The following is a 10,740-nucleotide window of genomic DNA, read 5'->3' as shown; positions in this document are numbered from 1 at the left end:
CAGGGTGTTTTCCAATCTGTTCCTTGAAGTGGCTGTGTCCAAGGCTACTACAGGGGGAGCTAAAATCAGAGTACTGCTTATGAAATTAGTTATTTCCAAGTATTTTTATCTGAACAAAAAAAAAAAAAGAGAGAGATATTATTTTTTTCCCTGGATTGATGAATTTGTGGGGGAAAAGGACAGAATTTACCTTCTTCCCATTTCCTTCTTTAGGTGACCGTATACATAACTGACCAAGGCATCCTTCCTCTAAAGTCTGAGCTCTTTAGTTTTGCAACACTGCTAGTACGGAGAAGGATCCCAGATTCCTCATTCGAGCCGCAAGCACATGGACTAGAATTAAACTGCAAGAAAATGGGCTGTTTTTCAAGGATCATTATAGTAAATTTTTCTAATCTGTGCCAGCACTGTTCTGAGACTACAGCAGGACTTCATGATGAAGTCCCTCACTACTGACTTAGGCAAACTTGACTGTAATAATAGTCCATATAATTTCAGAGACTAAACAAATGCTGTGAATAATAGATTTGGTTGTTATGTCTGAAGTTATATCTAGAAAGTGAATTGAATGTGTCACTAGATCAAGAAAGCATTAGACTACCAAAATTTTTTTTCTCATCAACTTTTGTCTGAAAGTTTGTTACCAGGGATCCAGGCTTTACTGCCTGTGTGACAGATGTTTTTATCAGCACTTGGGGAAAAGTCAAAGTGGAAAAAATTATGAGGCTTGTGTCTGTAGCATTTTATGGATTGACATAAGGTTTATTATTGTTTAGCAATATTAAGGGGCTGACATGAAGAGAGAGATTTATTGGAACTGTTCTAATACCAAGATGCTTCCACAAACACAAAAATAGATTTCAGACCCGAAGGGTCTCCAGGCTTATTTCAATGTCATGTGCAAATTTGGCAGTCCTCTTCGATTTGATTTATCTGCTCTCTTGCTGAGTCTGTAGTCTCTAAGACTGGCTCCTTGCTGGTTATCATAGCACTATGGATTTCACTTGCTGTAAATGGGAGAACAATTTATATAATGTTTTCATAAAACATGATTTTATTATTAATTTATTGTTTATATAATATGAATTATAAGAGTAGTTATTAATAATTATTTCCTTTAAATGACATAAAATCTTTAATTTCTTTTTTTTTTTGAAATTACCATTTCTAGAATTTTTTTTTAACCGCACCAACTACAAAAAGACTAAACAAAACAACGGAAATATAAATAAATATAATCTGACAAAAGAACATGTAACTTAGGCTATTATTTTCTCTTCCTCTAAATATAAAACAGATTTCACATACCTTTCCTGTGTTTGTCTAGACTTTTCTTCCATAAAACCTATGACTACAAGGACTTGCAGACCTCATGCAAGAATTATTTTTGATCAAAAATTTCACTAACAACTAGTGATTATTTTGTTAGCTGCATGGAGACCTGTGAAACCAATGGCCATTTCTGAAAATTGATGTCTGTCAGAGGTAATGTTTATCTAGTGTACTTCTGGTATTTTCTACCTCTCACCATTTTTGCACTATCTGATTTTCACTTCCACTTGAAACATTTTTGAAAGTTATCTTTTTGGAAGTTATCTCTGGGTTAGGCATGCAACTGTTGTTGTATACTGTCTTCTATAAAACTGTGCCTAAAAAGAAAACTACTGATTTTCAGCTTTCTGCTCTGAGCATAAGGCAGCACCTTCACTGTCTCAGTATAAAGTCCAGTTTCTATTCCCTTGTACATGGCAACAAGGGGAAGTAAAACAGTTTTAAAAGCCTAAATATATGTTTGAAATGGCAAGAACGGATGGGGAAGCAGGTAGTGTGGGGATACTTACTTGATATATTTAATCTCTGATCTATTGACCCAAGATGGAACATTTCCATTTAATGACTTTTTTCTTGTGCTGATGACCTAACTGAATTTATTGTCTGTAAATCCTTCCTTAGAAGTCACCTCCACCCTGATGTATACACTGACCTTTGCAAGGCAGCTGAGTTGGGTTCTCTTACCTAATTTAGTCATCTAAATGGCATTTAAGCACTAAATATAGACTAGTTACCTAGTTGCCTACTGCAGCCAATGGACACAACCACGTGCAGAAAATGATTCATCACGCTTTAAAATATGTTGGATGAATGGCCCATTTCATGAATCTGTCAGTCTCCATGGACTATGGCAGCAGCTGAGGTGTCTAAGACCAAATGCCTTACTTTTACACAACTAAAGTTAGGTGACCTAAATCCCACTTCTGGTGTTTGCATTCAATTTCCTGTCTTTTCTGAAATAGTCTTATTGTTTCTTTGCTATTTTATCTTGTCTGTAACATTATAATACCTTGTTTATTGTTGACATGTTCTGGTTTGGGGGTTTTTTAATCCTACATATAAATTTTAAGCTCTTTGGAGTAGCAACATGGAGAAGTCCACAGGGTTTACGAACCCCTCCAGAAAAAAAAAGCCAACCTCCAAAAAAAAAAAAAGGAATAATTTGGTACCAACAAAGAATCATTTAACACATGTCCTTTAAACAATCTATAACTGCTAATTTACACAGTAGAATTTACGATATATGTTCATGAAACCCCCCCATGAATAATTTAAAAACTGATGCTTATTCTCCCAGTTAGTACTACTGAGGGCAATGGAAAGATTTATATAAATAAGTGTTTGAAGTGAGAAGACATGCAAATATAGGAATTACTCAGATCAGTAAGATTTGCTGAATTGAACCTTCAATTTACCATCTGCAAATGTGGGCCAATGAAGATGTAGTAATATTGGCTACCCAATAGTTATAACTCCAGATTATGTGATAGCCCATAATCGAATAAATGCATGGTATTTCTGAAGGATTGTGAAGGGGTATAGAAAGATTGCTTTCTTTACTGATCTTTTAGTGAAATTTCACATATTTGAACATTGTATAATTGCAAGGTACATTTATTCCTATTCTTCCCCTTTAATTAAAACTTACAAAGGTGGAAACCAGAAACAATATCTCTAAGTACATTAAATAGGAAATTCTTGGCAACTGATAGGATCAAACCTTCAAGAGTGAAAAATAAGTGTCCTCTTCAGAATGACTAAGGCTATAACAGCTTCTGAAGTTGTTGATTTAAACAACCCATGATAACACCGTACTCCTACACTAAACCTACTGGATTTCAACAGTTCCCATTCCAGCCTGTAAAATATATCCACATTGTGCCAACTCTTGAGGAGATCCTTCTAATACCATTATACCTAGCTTAGTCTTTTCTCAGATTTTCTCATTATAATTCAGAATTTCATAATTTTAGTTGTTTGCAGTGAATGCTTTGGACTGTTGGAATAAAAAGAAGCTTTGTTTCATAGAATCATTTGTTTCATATGCTTGAAAGAGAGTTATCCTGGGAGGAGTTTGAAGCAGACTCAGAAACAGTAGTTTCTTCCACTACATCACATGTGAAGAAGTAACCCAGGGAGTAACTTCCTTCCTTGATGAGAATGAGGCAAGATTTTTGTGGAGCGCTGAATCACTGCCAGCTCTCAAAATTTCTCAGCAGCTACTGTCCATCCTCAGCATTAAACATGTAGCTGCACATGCTGTTGAACGCATCATTTAAGATTAGTTCTATGAAGTAATTTCTATCAGCTCCAATGGGGACTAGATATTACCCATAATTAAATAAAAATAGTAACCGTCTTGACTTCTTATTGAGTATTTTAAATATCGTATTACTCAGCTTTGCAAGAAGAGTTTGCAAATATTGAAATAATAGGTTACTATCGATTTGATTGAAACATTTAGTAATAAATATGTCTGTATATTTAAAATCCCTAAATCAAACTGGTACTTTTCATGAGTTCAGTTCAGAGACTTTGTGTTTGCCTCCACAGGAATATTTGAAATCAAATCTCACAAACTTCATGCTGATGCTGGTTTTTACAAAGTAATCTAAGACTATGTTATTGGGGAAATCTCTTAGAACAGAATCATAGAATGATAGAATCATTTATGTTGAAAAAGACCCTCAAGATCATCAAGTCCAGCTGAGTGCAAACTTGGACATCAAGTCCAAATTTGTCTGTTTTGCTAGAGTGTCATTTTTTATTTTCCATTATGTGGGGAGCTGGATCAGTCATTGATGTCCACAGGACAAAATTCACAGTGGTCAGTGAATCAAAAAAGAATTTTAGGATCTTCTCTTTGGCTTGTTCATACTGGTTGAAAACTTTTAATCTCCTGAGGCTCGGTAGATGAATTCATGACCAGTTCTCAGAAAAGTTGCTGATGTGCAGCCACACGGTCCTTGGCCTAAGTGTCCAGGTTTTTGTGGAAACAGAATGAATGTTCACCACATGGAAAAGTGTTGCTGTGGTCCTAAGTCCCACCTCTGATTTGGGTGATTGCAGAACCAGAATTGTGGGGTTTGGGCAAAGTGCTGTGTGAGAAACTCTCTCTCCTTTTCCTCATTTCTTTAAATTCTCATGCTGCTGCCAAGTCAAGTTGTTTGAAATACGTTCTTTGTTGTTCAAGTAATCCTTGCAGGATTTTCTTATTTAATAATTTGATTGCCTTATATTTACTTTTGCATTTATAAATGATCCATCTATTTTTAATTTAGGTAATGCAGTTCCTTCCACACTGAGCCATCTCATTTTATGCATAGGTACATAGATCAGCAGAAATATTAAAATATTCATAAGATTCTCTAGTTGTTTTTTCCTAGGCTGTGAATCAGCCCCTGATAAAAAGGACATGATCCTGCTTCTGTTTAAATCAACAGAATAACTTTTAATTCCCCTTGGACAGAGATGAGCTCATTATGATACTTAGAAAAGTTCGTTTTGCTTTTTTTCCCTAGCAAAGTATGTGTTTTCCTGTCCTTCCGTAAGACCAAAGTATTTGCCAATATTTAAACTTTATTTATGCAAAGTTCCCACAAGTAAACGTGTCAGTATAAGACCTACTGGCTTTTTTTAATCATGGCTAGGCTTCGCGAATGAAGATTTGGGAAGGGCTCTACCCACGTTTCTTGCAAGCGCGTTGGTGGCTAAAAAGGCCACGAGAGAGGCATGTCCGGTTGCAAAAGACACAGCAGAAAGACTCCTTAGATCGTATACTCTGCAAGGCACGATGCTTTCTGCGTTGTCTTTTCTCCTCAAGGGTGATCCTGCGTGTTTTCTCAAAAGCATCAGCAGCGTTATAGATGGTGTGTCTCCAGGCCTCCCGATGGGAAGCCAGAGTAGACCAGTTATGGTGATCAATATGCCCGAGGCTGAGTTGTTGCTTCAGGGAGTCCTTGTATCTTTTCTTCGGGGCTCCTCTCTTGCGGCAGCCGGTGGCAAGTTCACCATAAAGCAAGATCTTAGGGAGGCGGTGGTCCTTCATCCTGGAGACGTGCCCTGCCCATCGCAACTGCGTTCTCAGTAGCATGGCCTCAATACTTGTGATTGCTGCCTGTTCCAGAACAGATGTATTGGTCACATAGTCTGACCAGTGAATGTTTAGGATTGTGCGAAGGCAGCGTTGATGGAAGCGTTCTAGGAGACGCAAGTGATGGCGGTAGATGACCCATGATTCGGAACCATATAAAAGAGTAGACAGCACTATGGCTCTGTAAACACTGATCTTGGTACTTTTCTTCAAGTGTTTATTATGCCATACTCTTTTATGGAGTTTTCCAAAAGCACAATATGCCTTCGTTAACCTGTTGTCTATCTCCCCGTCAATCTTACCATCCGAGGAAATGAGGCTGCCTAGGTAATTAAACTGTTGGACTGATTTGAGCACTGATTGACCGATGGTGATGTGGGGATGATGGAGGACTTCCTGAGCTGCCGGTTGATGGAGAACTTCTGTCTTCTTTAAGCTGACTTCCAGCCCAAAGAGCTCAGCAGCATCTGCAAAGCAGGATGTTAAATGCTGGAAAAAAACACAAATCAAACATATTTTGCTTTCTGTTAAAGAAAAGCAATAAACACTATTCCTTAGCTTCTCCTGTGAATACCTTAGTGTCCAGGGGTTATCCTTCAGGGCAGTAGGATGGCTGTGAAGAGGCCCAAGCTGCTGCCTGTGAGAGGTTGGTTAAGATTGGCTGCAATCCAGCAGAGGGGGAAGCTGTGAGGGATGGTCCCTCCGTAAACAATTCCAGATGGATTTTTGTGTGGGGCAGTACAAAGAAGGCTATAATCTCCCTGACAAATCCACTATGATCTTCCTTGGTCAATGCCTTGATCTGCACTTTTTCCTTTTTATTTCTCCTCTGTCATATTAGGACTTAAAGTGGAATAACCGATACATTCCAAATACAGTGCATGAAACCTCCCTGCCAAGTCCCAAACAAACAAAATTACAAGGTCTGGTGAAATCTTACCCTTCTTAGTTATTAGATCTGTCAAATGAATCATGCTTCTGGGGAATCAGATGTTGTTAGGACTTAAACATATATAGCTGTAAATGCAGAAAAATAATACATCAGAATAAAAGTTTGCTGTTTAATGAATTTGAGCACATGATTTCTGCAACCTGTCCTGTATACAAAATGTAGGAATAACGCAAATGTAGCATGACACAGATAATAACAATCATAACCCATGCTAAGCCATTATATGACAAATGCAATATATAATTAATAGTGACCCATCTCTTGTGGAAGGAGGTCCTGTTTTGGATGATTTCCAAGTCATTTTTTGTGTCCCTAGGCACAGACTCACTGCAGAGTGTCACAAAGATTTCTTGCTTCAGAAGCAGGAGGGATAAAACAATGTTAAAAAAACAATTTTAAAGCACTTGATACAGTTAAGCTTAGGACAGATCCATTTTGTAAAATTCACAAAGGAAAAAAGCATGTATTGAAATATTTTCCTGCACTTCCTTTGATTGTTGACTTCATTCAGGGGTTTTCTTTTTATCTGCTCTGATGTGTGAAACATAAATAAATATATGACTGAGCAAATATTAACATTGTAACCAAATTAAAAGAATTGTCAGCAATTACCATTGGATTTCTCTTAATTTGCAAATTTAGTACTACCTCTGAAGAAAACAGAGGCAAATCCTGTTTGTAGCATTTTTTAGGAAATAAAGCCCATTGCAAGAATCCCTTGTACAGCAAAGCTTCAGATGGAAATGAGGAACACAGCCTGACTCTAATCCAATTTTGAGGCCTTCTCCTACAAATAACTGGGGAGTACTGGAAATGTTCAGCCCGTTGATAGTACTTGGTATCTAATTCAACAGCCACATTGTAATTTAAGCACATGAGAGCTCTAATTTCTTACAGTATATGCCATATAGAATAGGCTGGGCAAACCTGCCCTGAATAATTGAGGGAGTGACAGAAGTCCATAATTGAGTGACAGAAGTCCATAATCTGCTACTTTTGCTAAGTTTAAGTGGTGCCTTATTTTAGAAATATCCCTCTGCAGCCAATGCTCTTATGCATATCCCTGCTGGAAGCTGTACGCCCGTACTCTATCGTGATAGACCAGACAGGTCTGTGTTCCAAGGATAAGCACGTAACTACCCCCAGTCTTGATGCAATGGCACCATGTCAGTTAATCTGCTGAGGTGATGACATCAAGCTACTAGGGAATCTTTCATCTCTTCCCTATGCTGTCTGCTACAGACAGGAACAGAATTTAGTAGTCCTGGCTACCAGCATCCCATGGGTGGCAAGCTGCATTGCAGAGCTGGGTGGAGAAGTGCACCCAGCTTTTGCCACCCGCTGCTGGAATCAGTGCAGGTATGGCCATTGTGTACAGCTGTCAGTCTGCTCCCATAGAAAAAAAATACCAATATAACCCCAAACTTTCCCAAGCTTTTAAAGTAAAAGAAAGAAACCTCACAAACCCCTACAAATGAAAAAGTAAAACAAGAAAAAGCCCCCCTAAGACATTTAACAGGCAACTAAAATATTTTTTCTAGACACCCACTATTGGATGCACAACAGCTGAGAAGGACGACATGCAACACATTGTGGCATTTCATATCTTTAATTGTATTTCCACTTCAGAACAGAGAGTGACTTGGATTTTGTGTGGGGTTTTTTTTCAGCTTGACTCTGACTAGTAAATTTCTTTCTGCTACAAAATGTTCTCTGATGCTCCTTATTGTACTAACTACCCTTACATTGTCTTTTTCTGAATCTGTTATGTTGTAAAATCCATTAACAAGAATGATGCTCCTTCTTCACCGTTAAATTCATTAAACCCAAGAGACTTAATCTGTGTAGGAAATATTAGTTTCAAAGGAATTTAAAGTTCTAAGTCTTAATTTATGTTTTGTTTGTCTTCCACCTGATATAATACTGATATCTTCTTATTGGAAAAGTGTCAGGAGACCTTGATGATGTAGTTTGTATTTCCATTAATTCATTCTTCCCAGATCAATTATTGCCAGAACTTCTCAGTCACTGCCTTTATTAACTCAGTTAAATTTCTCCTTTGGGTCATTGTCCAGTAGTTTGTCCAGCTCACTGAGCCGCTGGCAGACAGAAGGATCCAGTGTCCAGAAGAGTACTCTAGCAGGGAAGATGATAAAATCATAACATTTGTGGAATTACACTTTTTTTTTTAATTGAGAAACAGGTTTACGAAAACCGGTCACTGTGGACGCATTTGCCTCAGAACACAAAGGACAAAACAACTCAGTTTACTAAAATAATTTGTTTAGGTCTGACTAGTTATTTTTAAAGTCAATTTTTCTTTGGACGTAAAGCTTCTATTCACAAGAACAACCATAGCTTGCTCTGTTAGTGAGGGGTGGTGCAGCATCCCTCCTGCTCAGCAGGACCCATTGAGAGGCTTAATGTTATCTTCTTATTTGTATTTACTACACAGATAAAAGCTTCCTTCCCATCTAAATCTTCTCCCACCTTGTTCTCACAAGTCTGCATAATGAGATTAATAAATAAAGCTTCAAAAGGTAGCCAGATCGATAAGACTTTGTACTCCTCAGCTTTTGATTGTGGTGAAGCAAGTCCATGGTCAGCTATGGTGAACCAGCAAGCTCCTGGTGCTTCAGATGGAGCAGGTCCCAGACACTACATAGCACCTTAAATTACAAATCTATTTTCCAAAAAATGATGCTAGAAAAATGATACAACCAAGTTACAGTTTTATATTGTTCTGATTCGTTCCAGACAAAACATATCAAATTTACAAGTGGAAAGGAAAGCTATCTCCCTTCTAAGTCCTAATGTATTAACTTGCCAATACTTGGCTCAATCAGCTTGCTTAGAAGCTGAATGTCGTTTTTGGATTCCTTCTCTTGTTTTTCCAGTGTGTTGCAATGAACAGGCCAGTTCTGCCACCAGAAACACTTGGCAATCAGATTGTCTTCAGTAGCTTTGCACACATACAGTGGATTCTGACATCGTACAAGAGAAATAAAAGAAACCATTTCACTTCTTCTGGTTTATGCAGAGCTAATGGGAGTTAAAAATAAACTCCCAAACCTCCAGGCAAGCAAATCAACATGAACACACATGGACCAAGGCTGCAGCAATAATGGCCAAACTTCTGAAGGATCCTATGGGAAGCTGCACTGCCTCTAAAAGCAACGGGAAGCTCTTCCTAAGGCACAGGCAGTCTCCCCCTAACCCCCTCATTGCTTCTCAAATTGCTCTGCTGAATGTCTGGTCAACTCAGCAAGGCTGGATCAGACTTTTCCTGGAGAACTGGCCCACACTATACATTCATCTTGGCACCCATTCAGCCTGCAGTCTTTCTTCCCTGATTGCCAAAAAGCATGCTAGTAATTCAGATACACTGGTGGGTCTGGGATATGAATAGCTGGCCACTGGGAACAGTATAAGAACTTTATTGTCTTCCATAGCCTATCATAAACCGAAAATGATTCGCCACATGTAACTGAGCTGGTTTTGGATTTTAAATCCTAAGACATCAAGTCTTCCAATCTAATTCTATTACATTTTTTTCTTTCCATTGCTCTGGAAGAGAAAAAAAAAAAGGCTTCATTCCAGCACAACAAAAAAACTCCAGGGGTTATCAAGAGGCAGTTCATTGTTTGTGGCAAACTTATGCAGTCCTTAAGTATACAGTCAGCACACCACTGAAATTGGGTCATTTCTGTATGTCCGTTGGGATAAGGAATTTAGCAAGTTAGTCAGATGGAGAGTTATGCAAAGATGGCTAAAAAAGCCATGCTTTTGTAGACTGCTTCAAAAACCACATTCAAAATTTGCAATTCATTCAAAAGCTGACCAGAGAGATATGGGGAAATAACATAGTTAAAAATTAAAACATTGGAAGACAGATTGGATTTTCTTCAACAGTGTGATGAAGAACTGACAGTGAGAGTTGACTCTTGGTGGATTCTGCTGTATAACGCTCTCAAAGCCATTAAAAGAACTGTTGAAAAATTAACCACCACACAGGAGTTCAAGAAATCTCTCAACCATGTGCTTATTTTTCCATCGTGACACAGCTTTACGCATGCAAGAGAAAGAAGCAATCTACCATTTTGTTTAAAATAACAGACTCCCCAGAAGCCCTAGCTTTTATATAATCTAAAAATAGCAATATTAAAAAAACTATCCATCCATTTCTCCAACTGCAGTTCTTCTAGCACAGTTGTGTGTCTTACAAGCCTGCAGAAGAAGAGGCTACTCCTCTCATAACTGTCAAAGATACAGGCAAATTTATGGATAATGCGATTGCTGCGGCAGGCACATACAGCAACATGGAAATCAGTTGAGCTTTGTCCTTTTGAGATGTCTCATTCTA

Source organism: Neopelma chrysocephalum, unplaced genomic scaffold, assembly GCF_003984885.1.
Source record: "Neopelma chrysocephalum unplaced genomic scaffold, ASM398488v2 Primary Assembly neopelma1_26, whole genome shotgun sequence".
In the NCBI taxonomy this organism is placed as follows: Eukaryota; Metazoa; Chordata; class Aves; order Passeriformes; family Pipridae; genus Neopelma; species Neopelma chrysocephalum.
This window is presented reverse-complemented; position numbering follows the sequence as displayed.